Below are 8,327 nucleotides of genomic sequence, written 5' to 3' on the forward strand. Positions count from 1 at the left end.
CTGTTTACTGCTGCTGGTGAGGTCACACCCTTCATCAGGAGAACGCTGATAGGGACTGATGACATCACTTGAAGCTGGGGGCTACAAGGGACAGAGAAGCAGGGACTCGAATTAATAAAGTTTTTGAGTCCGAGGATGTGTGACCCCTGCGGCGCGTGACTTATTGACCTCTAACATCGCTATCAGCGGGCTGTGGGCGGTGCAGCGCAGACCTTCAACACTGAAGTGATTAAGAGGAGTTTCCCACCTTTATCGATGTTTGCAACAAGCACGTTTGTTTCAATAAAGTTTGCTCTGGTACAAACAGCTGTTAAATGTTCTGCTCGAGTTCAGAAACACGTTGCTGTCCAGAGCGCAGGTGTGCAACAGAACAAACAAACACCTCAGGGGGAGGGGAGACTGACTGGATAATAAATTTGAGCTGTGTTTTGCAGTGACCTTTGACCTTCAGCTGAGTCCATACAGCTGTGTTTGTGTGTCCTTCAGGCTTATCGGGAAAACCCATCACTGAGGTCGGAATGAGCAGGAGTGGGTTATACAATCAGCAGCCATTGTCGACCACCCGAGGGGGCGTGGCCCATCTTGACCTCAGCAGCTGGTGGCCTTGTTCCTGTGCTGCCAGGATTAGTGCCTCGGTCTTTCAGTCCAGACACTGGCTGTGTTTTTCTGAGCTCATGTCTTTTTTTCTTTTTCTTTTTTTTACTTTTTGGGGGTTTTTTTCAGCTTCACTTCTCTATTTTCTCTATTTTCTGTCTCTTTCCTGTTTCAGTTTCAGGGTTTTTTTATAGGTTTGACCAGCTGTTTGTGTGACGTTTCTCTCAAAACAACAAACCTTTATTAATGCTACACAAGTTAAAATGATGAAAGTTTCAGAGAAATTCACGAGCTGATCCATAAAAATGATGAAAGCTTGAAGCAGTAAAACTGCATGACGGTTGTTACGTGTGACAACATGAATTCAGATTGTTTTTGAGTGTTTGCAGCTTCAGACTTTTAAAGTAAACCTGAGCTTTAATCACATATCAATAACATAAAACCGCATCAGCCGGGGCCAAAGAGGACAGGAAGTTCACACTGACAGGAAATGACGCTGCTGGTTTTGATGAGGGGGAACATATAGAGATGCATCTGGTCGATCGGTATGGATCAATAACAGCACTGATTCTTTAAGAGCAAACGGAGACAGAACCATCAGTCTAAGCAGACTCCCTCCTGCTCCTGCTGAAGCTCCAGGGTTTGTGTCCCAGTGTGTCCCAGGAACTGGTCCCACCTCCTCCCATGGTCCGCTTCATGTCTTCATCACAGCTCTTGCTTTGGATCAGCTAACAGCAGGTCATTTTTCTCCTTCTGTTGAACTCTGAGCAGACACTGCCCCCTGGTGTTCTGATATCTAGCTTCATCAGGTCAAAGTGCCTCTAGCTTTTGTTTTTTTATTTAAATTTTTATTCTGCTCACGTCTGTGAGGAGGAGAGGAAGTGACGCAGAAGTATCTGAGAAACGGGGAGGGACTTTAGATGAAGCTGCTTAAAAAAAAACAACTTTATTGAACAAAAGAAGAAAGCACAAAAAGCAGTAGCTACGTCAGCAGCACAGAGATGACGTCAAATACAGAAGCTGAACACACACGGAGGAATAAAGTGAAGACAGCAGGACAGCAAACATAGAAACTACAGAGGAAGAACAATAAGGTTCTAACTCTTTATGAGTGTTGGTCTGGATCTCATCATCACAGTCAAATGTCTGTGAATATGAAACTGGGCCAAAAAAAGGTTTCTATAGTTGTCCTGTGGTTAGTACGGCATTAGTAATGAAGCCTCTCACTGACAGATCCTTGATGACTGAAACAGAAGTTTAATGAGTGTCCGAAAGTCTCCTTATATTTCAATCGCATCGCTATAATTGTTATTCACAACCACACGTCTGTCCACCCCTCCCACATTCGTTAAGTATGCCTACTGCTGTACTGTTGAGCTGCTGTTAACTTCCATTAAAGTATATCCGGACATCACTCTCTGTGCCCCACTCTCTGACCGGAGTTTAAGTCCTGAGGGAGCTATCATCCCAGCATCCCAGAGATAACTCTCTAACAATGAGCCTCGTCTTTGGTTCGTCTTCAGTTAGAACGATACCTCATAAAATCATAAAATCAATGTGAAATTTCACAGGAAGCCAGTGTAAGTTAGCTAAAACTGGAGTAATATGATCATGCATTCTGGCACCCGATAAAAGGCATGCAGCAGCGTTCTGTACTAATTGCAACCGGTAGAGAGAGGAGTGAGGGAGGCCTAAATAAAGGGAGTTACAATAGTCCAATCTAGAGATAATGAATGCATGAATAAGCTTTTCAAGGTCCTTGGGGGAAAGAAAAGGCTTAGCTTTAGAAATTTGTCGTATCTGATTGAAGCTGGATTTAACCACAGAAGATACTTGTTTCTCTAATTTGAAGGAGCTATCCAAGAGTACCCCAAGGTCTCTTACAATGTGGGAGAGGTAACTAGCAAGTGGGCCAAGGGTAACAGTTAGTTGGTTCAAAGGGATATGGCTGTCAAAGACAATAACTTCAGTTTTACTGTCATTCAAGGTAAGAGAGTTTTGAGATGGCCAGTGTGGTGGGGCGTGGTCTGCAGGTGCCATGCAGGGAGGGCGGACGCACCTGCACGGCATCCTTAATCTCTCCCACTGAGTTAAAAACACGGGGACTCAGGGGTTGGTGTGTGTTGTGGTGTGATGTGATTTGAATAAAATCGCTCTAAATGATGATCTGTGGTCCCGCCATGCCTTATTCCCACCACAGCCAGATTCTCACATCATGAAGACAGTTAAAGAATGTATGCGATGGATCTGTGACATGCAAACTCAAAGGAAAATAAATTTGAATGTCATCAGCATAACAATGGAAAGAAATATTATATCTTTGGAAAATAGATCCCAAGGGCAACATGTACAGAGAGAATAAGATAGGGGCCAAAACAGACCCCTGGGGCACACCACAGAGAAAGGGAGCAGAGGAGGCGGAGTATTGCCCCATAGTGATAGAGAATGACCTCTCTGAAGGATAAGATTTAAACCATGATAAGGCTGTGCCCTTAAGACCAACTACTTGATGCCTTGATAATAGCATGTTATGATCTACTGTGTCAAACGCAGAGGTCAGATCCAGTAAGACTAAAACCACAGAGCAACCTGAATCAGTGGATAAAAGGAGATCATTAAAAACTCTTAACAAAGCTGTCTCAGTACTACGTTAATACCATTGGTAGCGTAACATTAAACATAACCACAGAATGATCAGAAATCCCAGAGTCCCTGATATCCGTTATACGAATATCCAGATCATAAGAGAAAACTAGATCAAGCGAATGACCTTTTAAATGTGTTGGTTCACTTACCCACTGCGCAAGATTAAAAATGTCAATAAGGGCAAGGAAATCCTTTGTTAGTGTGCTTAAAATCACCAACAATTAAAACACGGTCGTAGCGTAAAACCAGGCTCCCTAGAAGATCACCAAATTGAAAAATAGAATCCTTAACAGATTTCGGGGGTTGATACACCACAGCACAAAGAATTGGGGGGGCACAGTTCAGTTCCAGTAGCTGCACCTCGAAGCTGGTGTCAAAGACGGGTGGTAGTTCCCGGCATCGAAATTTGTGTTTAAAAATCGAAGAAAATCCTCCACCTGTCAGAGATCTTAGGGGAGCTAGCATAGGCACAACCTGGGGGAAGAAGTTCTGAAAAAGCAGAAGATTCCTCAGGACGAAGCCAGGTTTCAAATAAAGAAAATCCAGCCCCGATGAGAGGAAAAAGTCGTTTAAAATAAAAGTCTTGTTTGCCAGCGATCTAACATTTAGCAAAGCCATCCAGAGTATAGTCAGATTGTTGAAAGCTGGAACAGATCTCAGCAGGCGAAGATTGTTGTAGTTCACACCACCTCTGGAGAGCCGCACCCAGCTCCGAACAGGTGGGCACTCGGCCGGGGAGTCTAGGTGAGCACAGTGTCCAACAGGACTTATCCAGCAATGACAGGGCAGTCTATAGCAGAAGCGGCCCCAGAGAACATGAAAAGAAGATAGGGTATTTATAAATACGTGATAGCTGCTTGCATCAAGTGAGTGTAAGTAAGCCTTGAGGCGAACACGAATACCGCCCCGTTTACCCCGTCTCCTTTGGTGTTTCCTAGGTGGAAGGGTAGCTGGAAAGTGGCGTAAATGATCAGAGATATCCGTCTGAGTCGAGACAAAGTTTCCTGGTTGCCACTTGAAACCAGACGTTTGATGAGTCAATGGCTGGAGATTCAAAAGAGTTAGACAATCATAGGTAAGAAGTGCAAAGGCGTCAGGCCCATACGGTAAAAAAATACATTTTTCCTGGCCAAAATATATTTCAAATATATGGTAAATATATTTTGTATTTGTGATGCTCCAAAAAAATATATTTTTGAAATTGAAAATATATTTCTTTCAAACCAAAATACATTTCAAAACATATTTTAGGGTGAAGAAAATACATTTCCAACCTTACAGTAGAATGTATATCAAAGTATCCTTTATTTAAAATATATTTAGTGCAATAATGATGATAATGATAACAATACTAAAAGTAACATGTTTTATGCACATCTGCAAAAAACAGTTGGATTCAAACAAAACAGAGTCAAAGGTCTATCACGAATTAGGTTGTTTATTCATTTGCTTACAGTATTTCACATTACACAATATCTCACTATAATGTAGCGTTCATTGACTTTGAAATTATCTGTCAGTGATACAGTAAACAAGATACAACAACTGCTATGTACACTTTAGTTTTTGACAATATATACAATTTAGTACTTAAAGGAACACACTCCACTGTTTTGGAAATAGGCTCATTCTCCACCTCCCTCAGAGTTAAAAATGCAGCGTCTTCTTTCTAGATCCGTACGTTAATAGGGCTCTGGAGCGTGATCTTACGGGATGGGGCGTAGCCAGGATTTTTGGTCAAGGCGCCATATTAGCAGGCCAAACAAATGCTTGCTGTGTGGTCGGTTGTAATGTTAGATTGCACTACCGACAAAGGAATAAGCTTGAAAACAGGCTCTCTTTTCATTGTTTCCTCACCTGGAAACATCATGAGGGAGCTTATGTGTTGGATGTTACCAAAAGAAGGCGTCTAGCCTGGATAGCAGCTGCGAGACGAGCTGATATTCAGTTCTCTACCAGCCACAGATATCTGTTGGTGTGCTCCAGTATTTTCATTCAGGTAAGTTCTAAATAAGTTCATATTATTATTTATAGCCTGTTAATTTTATTTTCAATAGCACAAACTTAGAACAAACATGCAGAACTACCTTCTATTTATAGAGTTGCTAATTATTTGGCATTATTGCAACAAACCAGCCTATGAAATGAATGAAACAAATCCTGACTGGGTTCCAACACTACACATGGGGCACTACGAAATCCCTGCTTCAAACTACATGCTACATACCACCATGCCAATCAGATTACTTCTTCCATGTGAGGGTAAAAAGGTGACCTTCCTGGATAAGATGGCAAAGGTTTGCTGCGTTTTGGTGAACATGTGCCCCAGTGTGGTAGTAAAACCAGGGAAAAATGCTCTTGTTAAATACTTTTAAGTCTTGTGCTGTTTATGTAGTGATAAGTTTTCAAAAGAGACAGTAAATTACAGAATGCTAGTAGTGGGTGATATTATACAAATGCTGTCATGATTTTATGTGAACATTTTGTCATTTGTAAACTATACATAACATTTTTTCTACATTGTAACTGATGTGATGTTCGACAAAGTGCTTTTAATTAAAAATAGGCAAACATTTCTTTGTTTCTTTATTCAACTTTTGAACAGTGGTATTTAGTAAGTACATATTCAGTAAATGCAAAGTATTTACATGGCCCCCTAAATTAAAACATTATGGGTTATTCAGAACAGAACTATGCTTGGAAAAATATTGTCCCATCAGTTGATCCAACTCCTCCACAGTAGCAGGTGGAACCTTTCTTTTTTGAGGATGGCTTCTTTTACCTGTCACAACGAATGGTCTGTTTATGTTTTGATCAAGAACCTTTTTTTTGGGCAGCTGAAGAGGAGAAGTCTATCTTATGGCCAACCTCTGGCTGTATCTTGGTCATATTACCCAGCAAAACCCAGTATGCAGGTTCATCTGTAACAGTCCTTGTGCCACAGATCCTCACTGTTGCTTCTACATTAAACAGAAGAGCAGTGACATGGCTGCAAGTCTCCACGACTCTAGCCATACAGCTGCAGTGGGCGGCTTCAACCTTCCCTGTGATGCTCACAATGACCTGTGGCTGCAATGCTGCAATTCAGTCTTTAAGAGTGCAGGACCTAAAACACACACAGACAAAGTTCATTTAAAGACAAGAACTTTAATAAGCCAAGTCCGACACAAATGTGTTTTATTTACTTTCAAATCCATTTATCATAAATGTAACAAATAAAGTGTTTTTATGTATCCATCTATAGAACGCTGCATGTTATATTCTAAATCTGCATGTTTCTTTTTAGAAACCTATCAGCAAAAAATGAATCTAAAGTATGTAATGCAAGGATGTAATCACTTTCAAGAGGGAGAAAACATAAAGTTCGACTTTAAGTGACAACTATGGACACCTAATATGACAAGCAGATTCTGCAGGTCATTAATCAATGTATAAAACTAAAACAGAATGTATTTTTAGTGACACAGGACACAAACAAGGAAGCAAGATGTGTAATTAGGATTATTTATAATAAATATGAATTAATTAGGGCAATTTCTTTAACCATAAAGAATAACTAAATCCTTCAGGACAATGTCACATCAATGCACTGAACTCACTATGTTATCCCTCTAACAGAGCCTCTACATGTTCTCACTGTAATTTCCCCCTCACGAATGAATTTTTGCTAGCACTAATTTGAATGCTGGGGGGAATCAAACGCATTTTACTCGCAGTACTCAAGCTGACTTACCTTTGCTTGAATGACGGCGTACTCACAACGTGGAGGCTTAAAAATAGCCAAATCTTGTACCCAGTCCTTGGTGAATTGGATGTGCGCCTCCAGAGATTTATAATTGCGAAATTGGTGCGCCGTGTATGCTCTGACTCCACAGACAAGGTATGAGAGTAGATCATGCTAAGTCAATAGCGGTTTGGTCTTCAGGGTTTCTACTCCACGGCTATATTTCATACGGGTCCACATTTCAACAATCAAGTACCGTCTCTTTGCATCTGGACAGAATCTGTCTCTATACCGTCATTTTCTTTTGAGCTACGTTTCAGAATGGTTCGTAGCAATCTTGTTTTGATTCGTGACCTGCCAAGATGGTGCTGCGCTCCCACAATGCATTGCGACATTACGTCAACTCCAAAGCCCTTTGCGTGCAGGAGTGTATGCGCATGCGCACTGCCACGGTGGTTTAAAAAATAAAGATATAATGAAAAGTAATTAATAAAAATTAAATATTTAAACATTCCCACAAATGTGCAATGAACGTGCAAAAACTCTCTTTAGTAGTTGTTGCTGTTTCTTTCTTTCTTTCTTTCTTCTTTTTTTTTTTTGAAAAATAACGACGTCTCTGAGGCGCGAAATCTGACAGCGAGAGGAACGGCCGGATACAGGAGACGGGAAGAAACAAGCCGATTATGTTCGCGTTAATTAAGTGGTTGGAAGATGTAAAATTCTCAATTCTGCCAACTGAACATATACGAGATTTTAATGAGGATGAATAATTAGCCGGCATGGAGGAAACGGACCTTTATTTCGTGGAGTGGCGACAAGAAGCCAAGGCGGGTGGCCAGTCTAAGAAGCCTCCATCATCAAGCTAGCAGGTGCCTTTTCCCATATAATATTACTTTATTCTCGTGTATTTGGAACGGAAGCGTAGAGCTGCCACCCAGGCAAAAGAGAAATATAAGTATATCACGTTATAACGTGAAAAGTTTATCGTTCTAACAATATACTATCATGTTTGAACAACATGTTTGAACAACATTGTACGAAAAATGTACATAATTATCACGTCCGTACAATATTGTGCGAACGTGACAATTATGTATATTATAATAACGTGATATTATATTATACAAACATGAAAAGCATAATGTTAGAACAATAAACATTTCACGTCATAACGTGATACAGCTCTATTTTTCTTTTGCCTGGGTGGCAGCTCCACGCTTCCATAATTTGGTAATCAAAATATGTAACTTAATTAATTATATTGTGACGTACTTTTGCCTTTTCTTATTATTCTGCCTTCTCAATAACTATCAAAGCCTATTCACATTTAATTTGGCTTTCACAGAAATCCTACCTCTCCTTC

At 40.6% G+C, this 8,327-nt stretch overlaps 2 long non-coding RNA genes across 3 annotated transcripts in view; one reads left to right on the forward strand and one right to left on the reverse strand.

Moving 5' to 3' along the window:
- Positions 1–5,813: 5,813 nt before the first annotated feature.
- The window catches only part of LOC147316510 (uncharacterized), a 3,961-nt gene continuing 1,447 nt past the window's right edge, over positions 5,814–8,327 (reverse strand). The window contains exons 1-2 of the long non-coding RNA XR_015124489.1: positions 6,974–8,327; positions 5,814–6,346 (exon numbers count right to left, since the gene is read on the reverse strand). The exon at positions 6,974–8,327 is cut by the window's right edge and continues 1,447 nt beyond it. This is a non-coding gene — a long non-coding RNA (uncharacterized LOC147316510). The remainder of the gene's footprint in view (positions 6,347–6,973) is intronic.
- The window catches only part of LOC147316511 (uncharacterized), a 3,829-nt gene continuing 2,935 nt past the window's right edge, over positions 7,434–8,327 (forward strand). The window contains exons 1-2 of one of the 2 annotated variants that reach the window (XR_015124488.1): positions 7,435–7,833; positions 8,310–8,327. The exon at positions 8,310–8,327 is cut by the window's right edge and continues 571 nt beyond it. This is a non-coding gene — a long non-coding RNA (uncharacterized LOC147316511). The other variant, XR_015124487.1, reaches the window with a different exon arrangement.

The sequence above is a fragment of the Aulonocara sp. 'chitande type north' Nkhata Bay genome, linkage group LG13 (genome assembly GCF_057382095.1).
Source record: "Aulonocara sp. 'chitande type north' Nkhata Bay isolate Kocher_YH1m ecotype deep benthic linkage group LG13, A_spYH_male_GT1.1, whole genome shotgun sequence".
NCBI classification, from domain to species: Eukaryota; Metazoa; Chordata; class Actinopteri; order Cichliformes; family Cichlidae; genus Aulonocara; species Aulonocara sp. 'chitande type north' Nkhata Bay.